A 24,383-nucleotide genomic window follows, 5' to 3' on the forward strand; every position below is an offset into this window, starting at 1 on the left:
TGTATGGTACTTACGTAATTCAATCATTTGCACTTTGTTGCTTATGATGAGAAAATTTGCAAGATTCATTTAGCACGCACGCAGAAAAACTCAAGAGGTTTCAGCCATTGTGTGCTTATAATGTGCAACACTATAGAAACACATAAAAAAAAATATATGGGTGTGATGTGACATGAGCAGGTCTAAATTTATAACAGCAATCAACACTTTTCATTACATTTTAATTTTCATTAGTTTCATGTTTCAAGTATTATAGTTCCAGTATTATACCAGGGGACTCCCCAAGCTCATTTTTTGGGATTTATGGGGGGTCCCTTAATGCTTATGGGAGGACCAGAACAACCCCGCCACCCATCCTCAATTCTAACACTACTGACAGTTACACTTTAGTACATGGACCAATCAACACAATCTACTAGTTGCTTATAAGCATCCCTATTATTAACAAATTGGCTGTTTAATAGTGCTTATTTTACATCCCTAATCCGACCCAACACTTAAACTTAACAACTACCTTACTAACAACAAGCAGCAATTTACTGATGCAAAACTCGTAGTTTGTGGTTTGTTATTGTTATATGACCATACTGACAAAGGTTCGAATCCCAATCCCATTTACCACTCTCAGTTGCAATGATTTTCTGTTCACTATTTTAAACGAAAATCTTTATAAGAATAAGAATCAGAGGCAAAAAAGAAATTCAACTAAATTAATTGTTTTTAAATGTAACAAAAAGAGCAGAAATAAATGTAATTTTAAACTTCAACATTTAAAAGAATTTAAAAAAATTAAAATTTTTTAAATGTATTTTTGTTTACATTTTAAATACATTTTTAAATATTTAAAAATAGTACAATTATAAAACAAATAATAAAATAATATATATTTCTAAATGAAAATATAAATGACAAATAAACAAGAAAAAAATATATATATGTGTGTGTGTGAGTGTGAGTGTGTGTGTGTGTGTGTGTGTGTGTGTTTTAGAAATAAAGCAACAAATACATTTTAATATGATTACGGTTGATTACTAGAAAATTGCACTTCCCTTATGAAAAAAAAAAATATTGCAGTATATTGGAAAATATCATGTAATATATTAGGCATATATTCTTATATATATTTATTTTTTCCAATATATTGCAATATATTGAAAGCGGCAATCATTTGTATATTTTGCAATATATTATATAATATATGTATCATGAATATATTATTAAATGTATTCAAATATATAAAATATTAGAAAATAAAAAGGGAAAATAATATATTACAATATATCACAATATATTTTAGGAAATATATTGGTAAATATATTTTCCTTTCGCAAGGGTTTTTAAATAAATAAATAATACAGTGATAATATGCGTAGGTTAATCTAATTGAGTAATAATCACAATACTATCAGTGGATAGATGGATAGATGCATCATTGTCAAGATCCTTTTGCACAACCCCTATAGATTGTTCTAGTTCCTTAATACAAACAGTGCACCCTGTCCCCTTTCTCTGTTGATGAGCAATATTTTCACACTTCTGAAAGCAGGTTTCTATTTCTGCTCAAACACTGCACATTTAATAATTCATTGCTCCTCCTCTGTACTCACAACTGCTGTGAGACAAGAAAGACCCAGCTCTCAGAAAATAGGGTAAGAGAAGCAGAAAGCTCAACAGATTTTGGACTACATTATCCATCATGCTCCGATGTGTTGTAGACTCACTGCTAGCTTCCGGGTTGGGAAGTTACAGGATTGGGATTTTAAAAATCTGTATAAACCAATTCAGATAAGGAGTTGGTAAACACGAAATGTGCATTTGGTCTCATTAGACACTTCATGCCATAATTTGACCTAGATTTGGGCTCAGATAGCATGTTCGCTGACAGGCTGCGGATTGCACACATCAGTGGCAAGAGTGAGTTCTGATCTGACTGACTGCTTTATGCAATTTCCAGGAGTCAGGGAGCACAGGTTTTTATCAGTCCACCAGGAAATAAACTTCTGTTTACAAGGCAGCAGAGGCTACAACATTTAGCGCTTCAAAAGAAGATCTAGTCGCTGAATTTGGCAACGTTTGCAAGGTTCATGCCATCAAATTTTTGCAAGATAGCTCAACCAGTTTAGTGTAAGCTATTTTAGTAAATTCATCTGAGAGATTTTCTTGAGACTCTTAACAGCAAATAAACAAGATAAAAACATTGTAACACCACCATTCGAACATTGCTATTTGAAATCTTATACTCAGCAAGGCACATTTAGTGATCAAAAATATAACTATGCATTTATTTTATATATATATATATATATATATATATATATATATATATATATATATATATATATATATATATATATATATATATATATATATATATATATAAACGTACAGATCCAGGACTTTGATTTTAGGATTATCATGTACTTGCCCATAAACTTGCCATAAAAAGGTGAACTTGCAGTTTGGCAAATTGCAGCAGTGCAACAAAGGCCATTTTATCCAGAGATACTTATGAGACAGATGTCCTAGAAATCTATGATTGGGTTGTGTTACTCAAGGGAACAGAGGTGATAAAAACAGTTGCGATCATTTTTTTACTGCAGCTGGATTGGTCCTTCTTGAGTTTAGACATGCATCCCAGATCCCAAACCACCGTCCTTCCCCAGCCTCTTCTGATCTTCTACGTAATCCTTGGAAAGCCAAATAATTTGTGCGACCTGAAAGATTTTTCTCTTATTTTGGTAAAATAATGAACATTTAGCAGATACTGAAAAATTTATATAAAATTTTGACCTCAACTGTCCCATTAAAGTACTAATAAGCATTGCGACTTAACGGCATTTTTCACAGCCTGACAACATCTCTGGGGTTTCACAAACTCATATTGCTTTATAAACGTTAGTGGCCCGCCCTGGCTTTACACACATCCCCCTTCCCAAAAAAAAAAGAGACAGTGAGACACATCTCCCAAGCCAATCCATCAGGCCGCTCAGTGTCCGCTCTCCTTCATACGCTTATTCTGCGTCCCTATATTTCCCTGAGGAGAGCTCAGACGTCGGAAAGCAATCTGAGTGCTAAAACAGCCCTGCACGCAGCCAGAAAGAACCAATCCCATGCTACAAATGCTCTTTTACTCATTTTATCTCTCTTTTTTGTCTCCATGCCCTGTATTTCTGACAGAGAAACACCCCCTGCTCTTCTCCACTGGGCGACGCTTCTCTTGATCTGGTCGGCGTCAGAGAGCCTCCAGTGTGCAAACCACCAGCAGCGACTGACAGACATGTCTTCTGTCTGTGACTTTGACGGGGTTATCTCAGAACCTGACTGCATTTTCCCAACCCTCAGCTCTGACACATGACAGACAACAAGACGTCCTGTGAAGAACACCAGACTGACGATGGTAAACGATTTGTTCGTTTCTCAAAGCGTTGATTAAAGATCCTGCAAAATGGCCTAAACAGATGCTTATATATGGGTATAGAAGATAACCTTTTAAAATAATCACATTTTGTTGCTTTGCAGCCTGAAATTATGTTTTTGTTTTGTTCAGAGTGTAAGTTTTATCAAGCTGTATTTAGTCAGTACAATTTATAACATCCAAAAAAAAAAAAATGATGTGAAAGATAAAACACCAATATTAGAGTTTTTTTTTTATTTTTTTATTATTACTGGGTTAGAAAAAGGATCAACCCCTTGTGTCAGTATTTTGTATTTTGTTGAACAACGTTTTTGTTTTAATTACAGCCTTTAGTCTGTTGGGATTTGTCTCTGCTAACTAACTATATAAATATTTTTTTTAATTGTAAAATATAAAGAAATATTGAAATTGATATATAGGTACTTTTTAAAAATTTTTTATATATATATATATATATATATATATATATAACCACTAATATGTGGTTGGCCGTTATCGCCGTTAACGTGCTGCGTTAACGCGAGACTCTTATCGGGCGACTAAAAAAAATATCGCCGTTAATCTATTCTCAAAGTTGGGAGCTGGGTCTATACTAAGCGAGCTATGATGACTTTCACCTTGATATTTTATATAATCGACTGGTTAAGGCCGGCCTAATGGACAGCGACACTGAACCGAGCTCTCTTCTGCGAAGTTGCACTCCTGCACCGGAACGAACAAATACAAATCGCAGTTTGAAACAAACAACAAGATGTGAAAGACAAATACATACGAAATATGTCCAAATATCCACCTTGGAAATTATGCTCGAAAAAACTGTCAGTTATTTCTTAACTTAAGTGAAAGTAAACAGTTGAGGAAAAGAATGGGATGTGTATTATATTGGATGCGTTCATCGTCTCTTAAAGTAACCGCGCATAATTTAGCTACTGGCTGCTGTAATGTTAATCCAAGAAAATGAAAATCACTCACTGCTCTTGACTACTTTGTAGTTTTAACAGTCAAACCAAAAATTATTCAGACACTAGATATATTTTTTTATATATATATAGAAAAACTGTAATAATGTGAGAAATGTTGAAGGTGTCTGAATAAATGTAGGTTTGAATGTATATTTCATTTTTACATTGACGACTATCCAGTGCTTTTTTACATTTAATTATTTATTTTCTGTACCTTGACACCTACAAACTTGAAAAAAAACCTTAAACATTGTGTAAATAGCACAAATAAATAAAAATAAACAAACATACAAATTAGACAATTTCAAACAGGGCCCACTGGTACAACCTTCACCGGGTCCCCGCTTGTGCAATGTGGAATTAGTTTACAGCTTTTTCAAGCAGTTTGTGATACATTTTGGAAACAGGAGATGAGCCCCTTTTCTAATGCAGCACCTAGCTTGACAAACCCCTTCTCAAAGACTTACTGTTTGTCAATTTTATTTGGCAGAATTCGAATGAGCCATTTTAATCTAGATTAATCTAGATTAATTTCAAGATCACAGTGAGATTAATCTAGATTAAAAAAATTAATCTATGCCCACCTCTAATATATATACAATTTGTATTCAATATATAATAATTATGCATATATATATATATATATATATATATATATATATATATATATATATATATATATTGTTTATAACAGTATAAACATTATAAAAATTATAAATAATATCATAGCACACACACAGACACACACACACACATATATATACTTTACTTTTTGTACTTAATACCATCAGGCAAAGAATTATAAGAAACCTTTAAAACAGCATTTTAAAAGTTACTGAATCAGTCTGCTGTACTTTATTTTAAATCGGTTTATTCTGTTTTTATTCTGGATAAAACATTACTTTTGAATCAAATAAATAAATAAATAAATAAACCGTGAATCAAATCAATTGACACTTTTTGTTCGACTAATCTGGTGTTAGTTGGACAGTCGTCTGATTATGAAGTTCTTAATTTAGGTAAAAGGTATTTGATTATTCCATAAAGTGGGAAGGTTAATCATTAATTAACCTGCATCATCAGGTGTGTGTGTGTGAGTGTGCAGTTGTGTGTGTACAGAGGCAGCCCCAGAGCGCACAAATCTGCTCTAGCTCTTGTGGTTTAATTTTGGATGACTCACCCACTTTCCACCTTCTTCTGCAACGGTGCAGGCAACCTCCACCCTGCCTCCACATCAGCGCACAAACCCACTCCCACACACCACTGCAACCGGGACACATCGTGATCAAACACACAAAACACACAAGGGCCTTTCACCGCTCCACAACTCCTTCTCCAGCGGGAGAACAAAGCAGAGCGACGCTTGATTGTCTGTAGCAGTATAAAGTCTAACTGTCTTTTCCATCCACCATCAGATCTGTGAACCTGATGCCTAACAAACTCCTCTGAATCTTCTATGACATTTCACAATGTAGGCACCGTTACATAATTCTCACATGAATAATATATAACAGCCATGTGAGACGTTTGAAGTGTACAGTATGCAGCAAAAAGACAAAGGGAGCTTCTTTAATAATCCCCCACTAACAATCCATCACAACTCAAGCCTCAAAAAGATTTTGATTTTAAGAATAAAGCCTTGTTCTTAAAACCATATTCCCAATGATTTTCAACCTCATGTTTATGCATATTTGTCACCAAAAGTTTCTCAGAGTAGGAAAAAGATGATTTACATAACTTTACACTTTGTGTGTGTGTGTGTGTGTGTGTGTGTGTGTCTATAAATGATTCTATGTTTTATATTTCTCACCTAAAAACATTAGTGTTTTAAGAATTCCTAGAAGTTTTTTTTTTTTAGCTAAATAGAAGTATTACAAAAACAGCATTTTAAAAAGTGAATAAAATTTGCTTATTTGCTCTAAATTTAAATCAGATCATTCTGGATAAAACCAAAATAATAATAATAATAATAATAATCAAATTTTCTCTTACAATGGAAGTATATGGGGCCAATTAAGGGTTAAAACTTTAAGATTTAAAGTTGCTCTTTTTCAGTTTTACCATTGTTTTAGGGCTTTATGTATTTGTGGGAACAAACTTTGTATTAATTTAAGTATTCCTTTAAAAAGCGAGCAATCTGAAAAATGGTGTACACTGAAGTTTATATGTAAGACACTAGTTCAGAATATTCCTTTAAGATCTATTTTCAGTGTAATGTGGGATTTCAAAACCGTGATTGTTCAGTCTCATAGTGGTTTGACGCTAACCAGTTAGCATGCACAACACTAATACATACATCTGTGTTTCTCTGATGTCCTTCTACACTGTTTCTATACATTACTGTACAGTGCAGTAAACTGCTCTGGATCTGTTGGTGTTGGCATGCAGTCATGAACTAGGGAGGACAGCGGCGGAGTGAACCGGTGCAATCGTAGGTTAATGGTGCACTCATTGATTTTATGCAGCTTGAAAGCCAAGGCAGGTTTACGCCTGACAGAGTTATGAAAAATGTATTCCCAGTCGAATTTGACCAACCGCTCATCGGTCCATCCATCTTTCCTCAACCTCTTTTCTCGCTCTGAGATGAATGCATGCTAAATAGTCGCAAAACTTCATCTTATGTACTATAACGAACTGCAATTCAGTAAATGTGGTGGAATAATCCAGAAATCCATCATAATTAATTCAGTGCAAAACATGCCTCCTTTCCATTTTAACAAAGAGCATTATATATTAAAAGTCATGTCTATTTCAAATAAAAGTGTCTATCAATTTGATATATCACTTCCCTTCTTTCACGTGATTTAAAGTCATTGATTGGAAAGACAGAATATATTGTTTAGCTCAAAAAATGATGGTGAAGGTCGAGCCAAATTCGAAGTCATGAAACCGTTAATGAAGACTGACATTCACTGACCTTGCTCACCACTAATCAGGATGATAATAATGTGTTAAGTTTATTTTTGATATGGCAGGCAAGCATAACAGCTTGCATAATTCATAAGCTGGTTTTTGCAGCTAATTGGGTTACTAACAATCTCATTAGAGTCCTCCGTAGTTCTCAGAACACTCTAGCTATTGATCAGAGATATCGATCCGACACAAATCTGTTCTTCAAGTTCAATAAAACACAATCGCACTGGGAATAAACACTTTAGTGACTTTTCCATTCATCTGCAAAGAAAGAGAGAAGGAAAAATGGGTAGAAAGAACCGAAGAGGTGAGAGAAGTGAATCAGACAGAGAGAGTGAGCGTGAGCGAGAAAGAAAGAGCTAAAACTCCTCTCATTCCACAACTCATCAGTTCCACTAGGGACCGCGGGATGCTTTCATGTGGAGGTGCATGCATAAATAAGCAAAATTAATTCAACAAAGAAAACTCCCGAAATAGAGCTCTCTTATCCTCCAATCACTTTAGCACAAGCCTCACCTGCTATACTGAGGAATAAAAGAGCTTTCTTTGAGAGTCTAATGCCTGGCAGCTGGATTAGGCTCAGTCCATGAACAGGGTGTAAAATATGATATATATATATATATATTAGTGCTGTCAATCGATAAAAAAAAATTAACTAATTAATCGCACAATTTTTTAAAATTAATCGCGATTAATCGCGATTAATCGCAATTAAAAGACTGAAACTTTTTGGATATGTAAATGTAAAATGTAAATAATTAATGTAAACTCAAGACAAAGAAACTATTTAAATTCAAAATATGATTGTTTATTGGAATTTTTGTTTAACTTGTAACACAGATTTTCTCATGTAAATAACATACCTGCAATAAACCATCAATATCCTCCAAATTAACTGTTGGCTTGAAAGCCATATTTATTACAGAAATAAAAACACAGGCATGTAAGTACCATTTGAATTTCGAAACAATCAATGCCAATAATAGACAAAAATGATTTCCATGTTGAATTCTAAGTGGACTGCAAAAAAATTCCAAAGTATAGTCATTGCCAGTGCTTTAAGTGGGCCAGTACGCACTGGTACTCAGTACCGCCACTTCCAAATATAGCTCTTGAGCGTACCGCCACCTCTCCGTGCGCCCAGAACGTGCTTGTAGCGTACCGGTACGCTCATTTGGACATCTGTTTTAATAGAGGTTTTAATCTTTCACCTGCACTGCCGATTTTCAGAGCGCCCCTCACAATGCAAGCTTCCTAATTCATCCCACCCAGAGCAGAAACTACATTACCCATTCACCCTTAAGTTATAAGTGAATAGCGCATGTGTCGCTTGTCCCACTGTTAAGTGTCAACAACTCAACGTGGCCGGAGAAGGTGTGTGAAACTCGTTGTGAGTTATACTAAAGCAAAATCTTGAGTATTTATTGTCTGATAAACATTAAAAACTGTCTGCGGAGGTTGAGTCGTCCTGCAGCCCCCGCTGGCTGTTCATTGGCTGCAGCATCTTTTTTCTAAGTTCTAAAAAAATACCGTAGACGGCAAGGCACAAATTTAGATATTCATTTATCTAATTAATCTATAGACTATGCACAAAGACAATATGATATTTTTGTCCCCTTTTTGTTTTAAAGCTTGATGAAGAGAGAGAGCGCAAGTTGCTGCAGCTGCGAGGAGGACAGTGATGCACGCGCACAGGAGTGATTGACAGTTCGCGGCACTGTGTACAAAAAATACTCCGCTACACAATTATTTCGTTTATTTTCGTTTAAGCTTATTAACGTTAGCGTTACAGAAAGGTCTGATTTACGCACTGTTACAGTCATTGTTTTTTTGTTTTTTAAACAATGACATTTGAGTTCATGATTTTAATGTTGCTGTTTCTTGTGGCAGACTAAATGAAGAGTAATGTTTCTTGTGGCAGACTGAAAAGTAATCCGGCAGAGTTTTATACTGAAACTTTCCGTCTAAAAGTCCTTCCTTGGTCTTATCCATATTTCTTTGCACGTTGAACACACATACGCCACAACTGGAAATAAAAAAAACTGCAACCGTGTTAATTGCGTTATTTTTTTTTAACGCGTTAAATATTTCAAATTAATCGAATGCGTTAACGCGCTAATTTTGACAGCACTAATATATATATATATATATATATATATAAAGGAATACTTACAAAAGGTGCCTAACCACCATGAAATGTTGATTGTCCACAAGTGGTCAAGCTAAATTTTTTATGAGCTGTTTTATTTTCTACTATTATGTTATTTAAATGTATTATGGTTTATGTTACGATTTGTTTTGATTTAGTCATTTTCTGGCAATATACATTAAAATGATATGGACACTAGTAAAATAATGAGTAACCATTGCCGATTTAGCCGATTAAGATGTCACTCAGAAAGGACTAGCTAATTTTGGGTTTGTAGTTAATAATAAACTTAGATTTCCCAATAAAATAAAGAAAATTGTTGAGCAATGGTGCGGTCAATATTTGTAAAAAAAATAAAATAAATAATAATAATAATAATTCTTCCCACCATGATGTAGAAAGGATCCAAATTATGTCACTTCTTGGGTTCCACATTTTTAAAAGTTGATTTTTTTTTTTTATAAGGTATGAAATCATGAGGTAACAGCTGTATAGAAAATGTGGGCCACAGCTAAATAATACTGAAATACTTTTTGGTACCTAAAATGAACTAATATTTAATTGTATTTAATTTTTTGTAACTATATTAAAAATAATATCAGTGTTGTTATTGTAAACTTATACTAAATTGGTAGTTTTAGTTTTTCAGTAATTGAAATAAAGCTGAAATAAAATGTAATTATTCGATTAAAAAATAGCTTGCAATTTAAATTCTAACTTGATATAAATGCATTTAAGTTGAAGTAAAAATGTTTTTAATTAAAGCTGAAACTAAAATAAATTAATAAATATATATTTATACTTTAAAGCAGCACTATGTAGTTTTACGACCTGCTTTATGGCATACGTTACATATTTTACTCGTAGCCTGGGTGGAGGAAAAACGATCTAACACGCAAGTCTCAAAACCAACGCCATGGCAGCGCAATGTCCAATTTATAGGCTATTATGGACATTATGCCTACATGATTACATATTACAATATACAAATTACACACTTTGCAAACAATGCTACATGAGAACTATGTGAGCAAAAAAGCTAGGCAAACATACTACCGTTCTTTTCGTCATTATAGTTTTCGATTCTGGAGTAACAGTAAATAAAAATATGTAATGATATTTGTAGAACATAGTGTAACACAGGCTACTTCACCTGGTCGGTGGATATTCACTGGTTCTGTCGGCTTAGTCAACAAATTCACGTGTTTTTATACTAATAAACATGACAAAAGCATATAAGAAAATGACATAGCACCACCTAAAGGTCAGGAGATATGGAAAATTACTATTTTTGCCTATAACTGCTCAACATTTTGTCCAAAATTCATGGATCTCATTAGATTCAGGGCATCATGCCGAGTCAAATGATATCTGATTTTCCCATATCTGCCATTTTGCCCGTCAGCCATTTTTAATTTTGTAGTAAAATGCTGTATTTTACAAAAGCATTAGCGTATCATTATAAAACTTGGTATGGGTCATCGGCACATGCCTTTTGGTGGCACTATAATTGATCAAATCATGAAATTTCCATTAACTACAATACAGTGCTCTAGTCTAATGCAATGAAATGCATTATTTTATGAATGCATTGGTATACCATTACGAAATATGATTACGGATATATTGTTTAACACATCAACGAATTAGCTTGAATGATGCCAAACTGTGTCTGAGGCTGTATCTCTGCGAAGCTTTGACATATTGACACCAAATGTCACTTCACACTGAAGATGCCATGTCGATTTAGTAACTGCGCCACCTATCGGTCAAAAGTATTAAACCATTCATTAACTGTTAATAATGGAATTTGCAAAAGAAGAAAAAAAAATCTTTTGATTCCATTAGCCTATTGTGATGAAACTTTGTGTCGGCTTGACACAAAGTATATTTTGAGAGCAGTTGCTTTTTTGAACTCCACTTATACTATTTTTCGCCAAATTTGAGTCAGGCCATCTTCAGACTATGTGACAAAAAGCTATTGATTTCATATTGATAGACGAAACTGTTTTTTTGTATAGCGCTGCTACAAATCTCAGGGATGATGCTAGACTACGTCTGAGGCTGTATCTCTGCAAAGCTTTGACATATCGACACCAAATTTTGTGTGCGCCATTGTCACCTCACACAGAACACACCACATCATAACATCGATGGATTACATTTAGTAACATCACCACCTTTTGGTCCAAAGTGATAGCCCTTTAAATCATATAACTAGTGGTTGTTTTAATGATTTTTCAGGCATTTTGACTAAATCATCTTAAAATGACTTCAATTACTTGCTGCAGTTGGTCTGATGCTACTTTGCTTGCTTCTGTTGTGCTTGGCCCCTTAATTTCTGTTTTCAGCTTTATTTAATGAAAACTATTTCAAAGTAAGCCCTATATCTGTTTTTTTCAGCGCAGTATATAAGCAACACAAAAATAACACGGCATTGAATGAAAAAAAATCCAACTTTGGCATTTATTTTATTTGATGGATACAGGTCAAGACTTCTGGGAGACCAGAATCACCATTTTAAAGTAGTACAGATATGTAATGTGTTTAACATCTACAGTTCATGCTAGATTCATTTTTGTGTTACACAGTAGTTGCCTACCATGTCTAATAGCTATTACACCAGAAAACATCGAGTTTGTGCTCTTAATGCTTATTGAAAAGTAACAGGACACCAATTTGTACAGTGAAAAGTGTCATTAGCAGTCCAACCCTCCAGTCTGCACAATCTTTGAATGCATAAAAACGGGACATTTCATAAAAAACATTTCTATTATTATTCAAATTATTGCACTATATGGTACGTTCATGTCTCGTTTATGATAATACAACAAGATGCAAAGATAGCTAACAGTGCTATTCCGCTGAGCGGCATTTAAACATATGTGCTTGCGTCTTGCAGGCACTTGCTAAAAATAGACTTGCACTGGTGTCTGCCGTTGCTTCATATGACACACTGGTAAAAGAGGACAGCACAGCAAGGGTGTGTGTGAGCGTGTTCCTGCGCAGCAACGTGTGTTTCTTCATTTGTAAGACCACAGATTCTTTGAACTACCACAACTGATTTCCTACCGCATCTTACTCTGTCACCTCCTGACAAACTGCAGACTGTTGCGACTCGCAACAAACATGTAGGTGTTGTTTTGATAAGGATGCTGTTGCCGTTTGCCAAGGCGACGGCACCGAGATTGTGATTGTAAATAAACTATAAATAAACATTGCAATGTCTTGATCTCGGTCTCCACGGCTCCATTTACCTGCATTTTCATTACAAAATAGTCTGTTTTTAAGTCATACATCCTGTTGTTTTTGTATGCAACAGTGAGAAGAACATCTTATATAGTAATACAGCGGTGAAATGAATGGGGTCAACATAATGTCTGCCTTCCCTGCAGACTGCTGGGACTCCAGAAACAGACTGGATCTGCTAAACTGACTGAGATTATCAAGATGATCCAGTATTTCCGCCAGTTTTTCAATTTGGGCCTATTCCAATTTAGCAGTGCATTGCGGGATGTGTAGGGACAATCCAACTCTGACAAATGAACAAAGGTGCATGTCTTTTTGCACAATTTTGGGTAAGATATAAGGAAACCTGGAAACATATTCTAGGCAAGTGCGTTGCTGCAAATGCTCAGAGCAACTCAAATTTGGTCTCATGTATCATTGTGTTACACAAGACCACAATTCATAACACAATTTATAAATATTTGTTAGATTCTCAGATTTGTGAGCGGAAAGTATGGACAGTTTTCTCTTTCAGGCCAACTGCATAGTAACAGTTTGAAGAAAAAGTTGCTAAGTTACTTAGTTATTGTGTCAGAAAGAAAGATTCTGAGGATCTTCTTCATGCTCTATTTCTTTATTAAGTTGCGTCCAAGTCAGTGAGGAAATGCAATGAATGCAGCAACTATTAATGGTGTATCTGTTGAAATTAGTGTGGTTTTATTTCATATTTATAATAAAATAATCTAAGTTGCATGTACAAAATCCCATCATATGATAGAAAATATGTATATGTAAATGTATACGTAAAAAGCTCCTTCATAATTGAATAAAACCATAAAAAAATCTCATCCAATGTGCATTCTGTATTCATCAATTGTAGATGTATAGACTTGATGTAGAAAAGGTACATCTTGTTCCAAAACATTATTTGAACACGTCTGACATCATAATTATGACTTCCCAACCCATAAATACAAACTTCCCAGGAGGGCTTGAAAGCACAATTAGGGGGCATTTTCATGAAACCCTTTTCAACTAAAAACAGAACAATTTCGGGTCACCACTTGTACAATTTCGGCCCTGAAGCAAAACCAAGTTTCTGGCCTAGTCAGCTGTGTTCCACAACCCCCAAATCTCTTCCTCTCTTTCACTCTCTGAGTTTGCTGTGTTTTCTAGGCGGATGCTCTGCAGCTCACAGGCACGCTGCACTTTTCCTGTTGCGCACTATCACAGTGAGCTACAGAAACCAGGACTCAGCGGGGCCAAAAGAGGACATGGAGAGCTGATCTCAGACCATCCTCACAAAAAAATAGGTCAATACGCATTAGCTGCGACCACTTACAACGGTTCCTTCAGTCAGAATGGGGAAAACCCAGCGTCCTGTCTCTACGCAAGTTCACCATTTCCTCTTCTGATTAATAATCCTGATATGGAGCATCACGACAACAGACGTCTGATTCAGGAGTAGGAACTATCAATTATAAACACAAACCCGGTGGCTTCAGAGTGAAATGTTACTAAATCCATCTCGCTGGTACATCAATGATGTCAAATACACACCCCAAATGCTTTATCCTTTTTACTGACCATTCGGAGATTTTGGTGTTGGCATTTTAAGCACTTTAATGGCAGCAAACAGTCAAAGTGATTAGGCAACAAGGGTGATACGGAGAGAAAATAGATAAAGGCTATTATGCCCTTCGCCCTGAGGAAATGAATCAATATTGTGTAGTGTTATGGATGAAGCCTGTTAGTCTAATGCGTATCACAACAGGCCCCGAAATACTCCTAAGTGCTTAAATGCCTATTGAGTTTGGTGCAGCCCACTCCTATTTCCTGACCATATGATAGCCAGTGATGAGAAATCAAGAGCGAGGGGGGTTCCTGTCTGCGTGGATGAGAGGAACAGCAGCACGAATCTCACTTTCTGTCGGCCTCGATGTTCCTCGGGTCACCGCCTCTCCACCCAGCAGACACAAGATGATGTCACTGAACCAAACTCTCTTGTTCAGCTGTGAATAACAACACCTTTGCTCTCTTTGAAAAAAAAAGTTTCCTTTAGAACCAAAAAGGGTTTTTTGGCCCGATACCACAGGTTTCAAAAAGAAAGCCATCGGTGTACTGGTGCTCTAAAAACCCAGAAACCAAAAGGCTCTTATGAAAATGGCACCACATAAGGGTTCTTTTGCTTGTTGAATGCTATTTGGTTCTGAATAGAAACCTGCTTTTTTAAAAACAAGAATAAAGAAGCATCATTCAACACATTTTACTCCCATTTAACAACAAGGGTACATTTATGAAGACATTTTCTTTTTTAAATAATGTCACAAATTATTCCCAATAAGACCAGAAGCATGCATAAAGAAAGTAAATATGATCAATTTTAATGTAATGTTGTTCTATAAACCCTGAAACAAAGACTTATTTCAGCATCAGATGGTTTTAACATGGTTCTAAATTATTGATAGCAAGGTCATGACTGCCTTAGACAATAGAGGGGACACACCGCTAAAGTGCTTTCCATTGCTTTATTCATAAACAATCCTAAATATGTGATTACTGCCTTACTGATAAACATGATCCTAGATCATTTGAAGGGATAGTTCTCCCAAAAATAAACATTTTGTCATGACATACGCCAGGGTTGTTATAGTTAAATAACCTGAAAAACTGAACTGAAAAATAAAACAACATCAACGTTACAGTAAATGTTAATATATATATATAGGAATACTTAATAAATATGATACAATTATGACATATGATGGTAAATGAAATAAAAATATGATTTTTTTTTAAATGAAATTATACAAAAGCAAAATTACTAAAACTAAAAAAATAAATAACTAAAAAAATACGCATAAAAGCCTTTTGTGCTTTGCATGTTGAAGGTCTTTTGTGGCACTTTGCACCACAAACTCAACAGTGTAGTTCACTCAAGAACCATCAAGAATAATACAATTATTCATTAAATAAGAGTTAGTTCAAGTAGTAGTTCATCAAAAAGGCATTCCAAACCTGTATATGACATACTTTATTCTGAGTAACACACACACTTACCGTATTTTCCGGACTATAAGTCGCACTTTTTTTTCATAGTTTGGCTGGTCCTGTGACTTATAGTCAGGTGCGACTTATTTATCAAAATTAATTTGATATGAACCGAGAGAAATGAACCAAGAGAAATGAACCAATAGAAAAACATTATCATCTCCAGCCGCGAGAGGGCTGTACATGGTAATGTTTTCTCTTGATTCTTGGTTCTTGGTTCTCTACAAATGCGACTTATAGTCCAGTGCGACTTTTATATATGTTTTTTTACCTCATCATGATGATTTTTGGACTGATTTGACTTATACTCAGGTGCGACTTATAGTCCGAAAAATATGGTAAGTCGCACCGGACTATAAGTCACATTTATTTAGAACCAAGCACCAAGAGAAAACATTACCGTCTACAGCCGCAAGAGGGCGCCCTCTCTGTAATGTTTCTCTTGGTTCATTTCTCTTGGTTTATGTCAAATTAATTTTGATAAATAAGTCGCACCAGACTATAAGTCACAGGACCAGCCAAACTATGAAAAAAGTGCAACTTATAGTCCAGAAAATACGGTAATAATAATAATGGTTTATTACTTTTGACTGATAGGTGGCGCTGTTACTAAATCGACATAGTATCTTCAGTGTGAAGTGACATTTGGTGTCAATATGTCAAAGCTTCACAGAGATACAGCCTCAGACACAGTTTGGCATCATTCAAGCTAATTCATTGATGTGTTAAATAATATATTCATAATCATATATCAACACGAAATCCATAACTTTTTGCCGGCATGGTCTGTACATGATCAGATTCTTATTAGTTGACAATCGGGCCATCTGTCTAGGAGTTTTCAAAGAAAATCAAAGGAACAAGAAGCTTTGCCAACTATGCCGACATTGGTATCTATGTTCTGGGCTTGACCCAAATTAACTAGTAAGACCAGTCTCTTGACTATAAGCTAAATCAAACCAAAGTTATCAGTATTTAAAATAGTTTCGTAATGGTACACCAATACATTCATTAAATATTGCATTTCATTGCATTAGAGCACTGTATTGTAGTTAATGGAAATTTCATGTTTCGTTCAATGATAGTGCCACCAAAAGGCCGATGACCCAAACCGAGTTTTATAATGATACGCTAATGCTTTTGTAAAATACAGCATTTTACTACAAAATAAAAATTAAAAATAGAAAAATGTTAACCAAGCTGTTTTGGTGACCATTTGACTTCCACATGGACCAAAAATAATGAATAAATGAATAGAAAGACAGACATAAATAAATAAATAAATAAATAAATAGTAAATCACTCAAAATATCTTTTTTATGTTCAACAGAAGATTGTAAGACATACAGGTTTCAAAACAAAATGAGGTTTTCATTTTTTGTCTACTATCCGTTTAAGATGACACACTGAAAAACCTTTAAAAAGAGTTTCATGTTTCATTTATTTTGGGAGATCCCCAAACAGTTCTCAGTAGAATGAATTTGTTCTAGTTAACATGTTGACCACTCTACGTAATTGTCACATACGTATGCTGTGGGTTTCCATCTGTTTGTTCCCCTCCTCTATCCTCGTGGCCTGTGTGGTGTTAATTATTAAGGGATTTTCGTATAGTCAGTGCGCCTGGTGCCCTAAACCTTCACTTTACCCTCCGTCACACATATTCCACTCTAATCCATAGGGACTATTCATTTTTCCCTCCCTCTCTCTCTCTCTCTCTCTCTCAGCTCATATCTGTCTTAAGATACAGAGGCGTATACGAGTGTTACTTGATCCTGAATCTACTTTGACATCAAGGGGGCAGAAGTGCATGGCGTGCATATAAACCTTAACATGTGAGAGAGTGTCTACACCAAATGCATATATTGCATGCAAACTGACCCATTGGTGCACCTTTCAAACACTTAGCTGAACCCACAGTGAGCGAGTTTCTGCATCCTGCTGTGACGGCATGACCGTCAGTCACGTCACACAACACAGACTCTGGTCATGTGGTTAAAAATGCAGCCAGTCTGTAAGGATGTGGCATGTTTAAAGTAGAAGAGTCCAGCAAGAGAACAGAAGAAAGCTGCTTGTGCACCCTTAAAGGGTACTGCCATGTTTAAAATTTATATATTGGCTTGATTGCATATGTGTCCAATATATATATATATATATATATATATATATATATATATATATATATATATATATATATATATATATATATATATGGCTCTTTTTATTTATTTATTTAATAGTTGATAGATTTTTTGGAGGGGGTGCAAGTGGCAGTCCTGGTTTACGTGGTGCCCTATGTGAAATACAAATACAAACAATAATAATAATAATTTTGATTTAATAAATAAATTATGATTTCTTGTGTAATACAAAAGAATATGATAAGAATAATAATTTATTATATTATTATATTATAACTATTATTCATATTATTATTATTTAAAAATATTGTCCTCGTATTCCATACGACAACAAAACAAACTACAATAATCATTATAATTTCTACTACTACTACTACTACTCCTCCTAATATTTTTATTATAATTTTATAATTTTATATAATTTTAAATAATTACAATTTGTTGTGAAATACAAAAAACAATAATATCTGAATAATAATAGTAATAGTGGTAGTAGTAATAATTAGTATTATATAATATATTGTTGTTCTTGTTTGTATTTCACAACAAATCATTGTTTAATAAATCAAATTATTTACAGCTGAACTTTACAAGCAGTGATCATCAGCAGCTTCGATATTTTGATAATAATTCTTGGATATTCTTCAGGAAATTAGTGGTGAGTTTTGAGTGGCATACAGTAAGGGTGGGTGGATTATGACACATTTAAAGTAAATTATCTGTAGGTTTAGGTGTGACTTGATTAAACTGACCCAAAATTAGACAATTTCAGTCAGTTAAGGTTGTATAATCCTGGAACCTAATTCTGAAATGTACAAATATTTTTTATTTCATTTCTGCTTAAGACATTTGACTCATAATAGTGCTGCTTAAATCAACACAGTTGACATTAGGTGCAGAAGACAGTTCATCAGTCACTAAGCCCTCAGTAGACAGCATATCTCTCTCATACACTCACACACAGTGAGTCTGAGCTGCAGTGTAAGAGGATTTCATTCATCCATATTCACAGTATCGGACAGACTCGTGCAGTTTGTCGGTCAGCTTGCACCGGGGGGCAAAAGCTGTCGGTGTTAAGGCACTTTCTTGCTTGAATAAAGTCTCTCCCGCGGGGCCAGGAGGAATAACTTAACACTTAGAGATCACACCATTAATTGTGCTCCCAAAACACTATGAAATATGCTGCTTTATCATATATACCAGTGCAAACAAAAATAAACTAAACACACTGCAATGACATTAACCACATTAAATAGCATCACGTACAAAAACAGTAGATTAATACCATCAGATATTAATACTATTGAATATTAGTACTACTGATACTGTACACACCATGGTACTAGAAGATGCCTAAAAATACTTGCAAAAAAATATATATAATATATATATAATGTGTACCACCATGGTATTCTTGGATGTATATTCTGTGGATACCATTATTTATAATGAAATAAACATAAAATATTTCAAAGTACCATAGTATTACAATCACTGTACTGCCAAAATACTTTTTGTAAGGGATGGTGGCATAAGGCACATATCCAAAATACCATGGTAAATGTACATAAAACCATGGTGTTATGGTCCCATCCCAAAAACATATCCCATGCAGCATATCCAACAGATTACAGTAGCATATACTGTAGTACATGTCCCAAAAAAGGCTTGATAGAACCATGATAGGATGCTCAGTAGAATAGGTTGTACCTTGGTACTTTTTGGTATGTTTTTTATTTATTTTATTTTTATCAGTCGAAGAGGACAAGCCATATTTAACTTTGAACGCTCATTCAGGACACCCTTTAAACCATTTTACCTTATTAATTTACTCTCAGCACTGGATCTTCCTCTCCACCAGCCCTCTCAAGAAAACCCAGAATCAATAAGAGCTCAGAATACCCATTCAACGATCTCCAGTCTACTGAAAAAGATCTCAGCACAGCCCTAATCGTGTTTGAGACTGACTGAGGCTGCTGTTGTCTGGCGTCTCGAACCAAACAGCATATCAAGGCTTCATAGAACCATAGTTATATAAAGTGACACACCTAACAAGTCTCATAAAGTTCTGATCGACAAACACGTGAAACGCCTTCAAATGACAGACAAAAGTTCAACATTTCACGGCACGATCGGCGAGGGATGATGAAGCGCGCGCGCTTACCGTGCGCTGTCTCACAGAGTCAGAGAGAGAGAGATGCGGCGCGCAGCATCCCTGCCATCCTCCGTCAAGACTTCTAGTGTGCGCTCCTCTCGGGCATGATCACAGCTCCTCAGCTCTCCTCTGGGCTGGGCATCACGGCTGGTCTCGTGCTCTCAGTTCAGCTGCTGCGGAGCGCGCGCACTGACGCCTACTCTGATTGAGTTTCGAGAGCGCAGAGGCTGCGATGATCGCTCACTTTCTCTGGGCATATCAGGACCATGTGATGAGACTCATCCCTCCAGCTGCGCGAGCCCGATCAGCGCCACCCAATGGAAGCGTGATGCTATTCATCACGAATGCGATTGGGCAGCCCATTGGAAAATAAACTCGGCCCGGTTCTGACAGATTTCAGATTTACATGTATTACTTTCAGATGTTGGGTAGCGCGGGGCTAGTTGTCACAGCAGTGGCATCACACTAGATATGATTAGCCGTTGAAAGTGTTTTCTGTGGTTCTGTGTGGTTTTCACATTTCAAAACAAACCATGAACATTTAAACCTCCAAAACGTACATCACAGTATTATATTTTGTTCATATATATACAAACAATAAATACGCAAATTAACATTCAGGCAAAAGTAGACTAATGAAGGTAAAGTCGAACCGGAAGTTTCATCAGTGTCTAGTTGTCACACGTTTCGAAGTTTGAAATATAATAAAATTCATTATTTAAAAATATCTGTAGGCTAAAACAAATATTTGATGTTTTGTATCAAACCATTCAAGTTATTCATTCATTTATTACAGCTCCCGCTATGCAATTAAACCCATTAGCAGCATGACTGGTCTCCTTCATACTTACATTTCAGATTTAACATTAAGTTTAATTCTTATCGTGTTCTGACCAATGACTCAACCAAAAGTCATAAATCAAATAGATTTAAATGTTAAATGACTAATAATCAGTCGCCACCTACTGGCGATGAAACCTGCAGAAAGAGTTGCTCGCTTTGTGCTCATATTTGACCATATTCTGTTTCTGGTTCCTCTTACATTATTTAACATTGAATTAAATAGTATGTATCTAGATTAAATATTACACCTCACTGTATATTTTATAAGACATTATTTTATTTATTAATAATTATTTCTCTTACTCTTACCAATTGGCTTTTAGCTCTTCACTTGTGCATCTCAGAGTCTGCTTCAGTGTATGCCCGAAACTAAATCACACCTCTGGGGTTAATAAAGTTGTATTATATTGCACTGCCTCCACTGGACCATATAACCCTTCCTTGTAGTGCGGAACTGTAAAAATCAATAGATTTAATCAAATAATAGCTGCCACGCTTTACATAAGTGTTCATGCTTTGGTGTAATTACAGCATTAATCAGTACAAGCAAGTGGGTAAGACTAATGAGCAATGTGCTTATTTTCTGAAGCAGCTTGTAAGTACAAATTGTTTTTGTTGTCGTGATGTATTGATACATAAAAAACTTTTTATTTACTGTAATTTCCTCTTTTTCATTACATCAGATTCTCATGATTATTTAAAATAATTATATCTAATATGTATATTCTTCAATGCACAGATAGTGGTAAAACAGACATGGCTGTGTTCAGAGTTGGCCCAGATATAGTCAACACTTACCGTATCACAGGTCTACACCAAAACTATCAATGAGGAACTCACTTTCTCTGAGTGCTCTCGTGTGTGTGTGTGTGTGTGTGTGTGTGTGTGGGCAGGTTTTATACTCCTCCGTCTTTGTTGGAGTCTGATTGTGGTCTTTATTTACATCTGGCACAGGTCTCGTCTGCTAACTGGGCTGTCAGTCTGCATTAGGTCTTGCGGTTTGAAAAGTGTACAATACAAAGGCCTGACCCTCCTTTTAGAAGAGCACACATCGACACACTTTAACTGGAGGGAGGTGCTGAGGAGTAGACCCCTAGGATCCCATCTGATACTCTTACTGATATAGCCCAGTCTGACCTTCTTTCCATTGCTGGTGTTTGTGTGAGCAAGCAAACCAGAAGCTGTGCAGAGACAATGCGGACGCGTTTAAAGGTAAAGCTAACAAAGCACTTCACAAAAGAATAGAAAAACATACAACAACAAACCAAAAATTTAAATAAATAAAATTGAATGAACAAACAAATAAACAAATAAAGCACAAGTTATTGTTAATTATTATTAAACAATCTTTGTACATTAAAATTAAATATTTAAAATAGTAATGTTCTTCAAAGAAAACAAACTAAAACAAAACAAAAATGAACTAATAAACAATGATAACAAACAAATTAATACATGAATGAATAAAGCACAAATGTCTCACCGAATTTTGCAAGCCATTGTTAAAATGAATAATCTATGTACAATAAAATGAAATATTTACAAAGGAATAGAAAAAATGAAATGAACAAATAAAGTGTACAAATATCTCATCAATGTTTTAAAAACATTGTTAATTTTATTTTACCTACCAAAGAATATTTCTTCAATGAAAACATACTAAAACAAACCAAAAACAAACAAATACATAATAGTGCACGGATGTCTTATTACATTTGGCAAGTCATTACTAATATCCTTAAATAATCTTTGTACATTAAAATTAAATATTAACAAGATATTTTTTTTCAATAAAAACAAAAGCAATACAAAACAAAATAAACATTCAACTGAAATAAAAAAATAAAAATACAAACAAACAAAGTGCACAAATGTCTTTGCAAGCCAAAAAATCTTTGTGCAAATTCATATGCAGAAGAATAATGTTCTTCAAAGAAAAGTATCTGCAGTTTTCTCATCTAAAAATATCACCAAAAACTATTTATAGCATTGTGTGTGTGTGTGTGTTTGTGCGTGCGTGTGTGTGTGTGTTTGTTTGTGTGTGTGTGTGTGTGTGTGTGTGTGTGTGTGTGACAGGGAGGAGGGAAGCTTTTAAGAGAGGAAGCAGAGGCTCCAGTGATGTAATGAGAAGTGAAGTGTTCCATGGCAATACAGGCTCAACCTGTAAAAGATTCATCACTCTTCTTCATGTTCAGAGAGGAGGGAGCGGGCAGCATGAGGGAGAAACCGCTTTTCTATAATGGATCAGCACAGACAGAGCCACAGCTGTCGTGGATAGAAGACAAGGGTTAGCAAAGAACAAGTGATATTATCAACATTAACTTCCGCATTAATGTATGTGTGTTATTTGTTTGGCAATGCAGGTCCTTGTTTATCATGTCAGTAATTATGGATCTGGATATGAAGGGTGAAAGAGCAATATAGCTTTAGGCAGTTGAACATTTCCGTACAGTCAATACAGTGTCTCTCTGAACAGAATGAACATTTCAAGTAGTTGAATTGATACAAATGTTGTGTTTGTCATTATGTACATTGTCCCATAGTCCTGCACTGTATGTGCATAACTGAAACAGAAAATTAGAGCAGTCAAACCGCTCTAAACAGCAATTTGTTTAGTAACTCATTCTCATGTAGTAGATTTAAATGTCAACCAAAAAAAATTATAACAAGTAAAAAATAGTGGGGAACATATTATGCTAATAGGTGTGTTGAAACTCTGTTTGTTATTTTATTTGGAAAAGTGAAGTGACAAATAACACTAATTTACACCAGCTTACATCTCAAAAAAGAGGTTGGCTGTAGTTGTGACACGCGACCAGCAGATGGCGCCTTGGGTTTGATTATAGACTTCAACGAGGCGGACATTAGCTCCTTCAAACTAAATATCACAGAAGACACGAGAACTAACGGATACAAACTGCATTCCAATGTTCATGACAAATATCGTGATAAAAATATCTCAGTTCACCACCACAGTCAAAGAAATTAATAAACAATTAAATAATGACAAAATATGATCACATATTCTGTAAACCCCTGCTGATATGCCCAATGGTTTATTTGTTAGATAGTAAAACGGACATCCATCGTGATGACTCTTTAAACAGGTTTAATAGTCTTCTGCTCTTAAGGAGTTAGTTTTACTCGACATTTGTTTTAGCTGAATAATTAGGGAGACCACCTTTAATCATCTAAGACCAGCACACTGTCTTAGGCTGGTTTACAGTGTGTTTGTTGAATAGCATGGATGTGGGCTCTTCTATGGTTGTTTCCTGGTCTCAAGTGGTCTCTCAGCCTGGTTATGTACAGTAGGCTGGATTGAGAGGGGTTTAGGCACTTTCAGCTAAACCAGCTAAGATCAGCGCATCATTGTAGGCTAGTTCATGTTTTTGTTTGTTTTTAGCAGTGGTCTGTAGATACGGGTTCTACGCTTGTTTGCTAGTCTAAGGCTGGATTTAAAAGGGTTTGGGCACTTTCCAGTTGGTCAGGCTAGGAGATCAGTTTGCTGAAACAGTCTGTGAAACCAGAT

At 35.3% G+C, this 24,383-nt stretch overlaps 1 protein-coding gene across 1 annotated transcript in view; it reads right to left on the reverse strand.

Annotated features, from left to right (window-relative positions):
• The window catches only part of LOC113093003 (uncharacterized), a 45,833-nt gene extending 25,542 nt beyond the window's left edge, over window positions 1-20,291 (reverse strand). Inside the window, exon 1 of the mRNA XM_026258824.1 lies at window positions 20,021-20,291. The gene's annotated coding sequence lies outside the window, so the exon portion shown is untranslated. The remainder of the gene's footprint in view (window positions 1-20,020) is intronic.
• Between the last annotated feature and the right edge of the window lie 4,092 nt (window positions 20,292-24,383).

Source organism: Carassius auratus, unplaced genomic scaffold (genome assembly GCF_003368295.1).
Source record: "Carassius auratus strain Wakin unplaced genomic scaffold, ASM336829v1 scaf_tig00214826, whole genome shotgun sequence".
In the NCBI taxonomy this organism is placed as follows: Eukaryota; Metazoa; Chordata; class Actinopteri; order Cypriniformes; family Cyprinidae; genus Carassius; species Carassius auratus.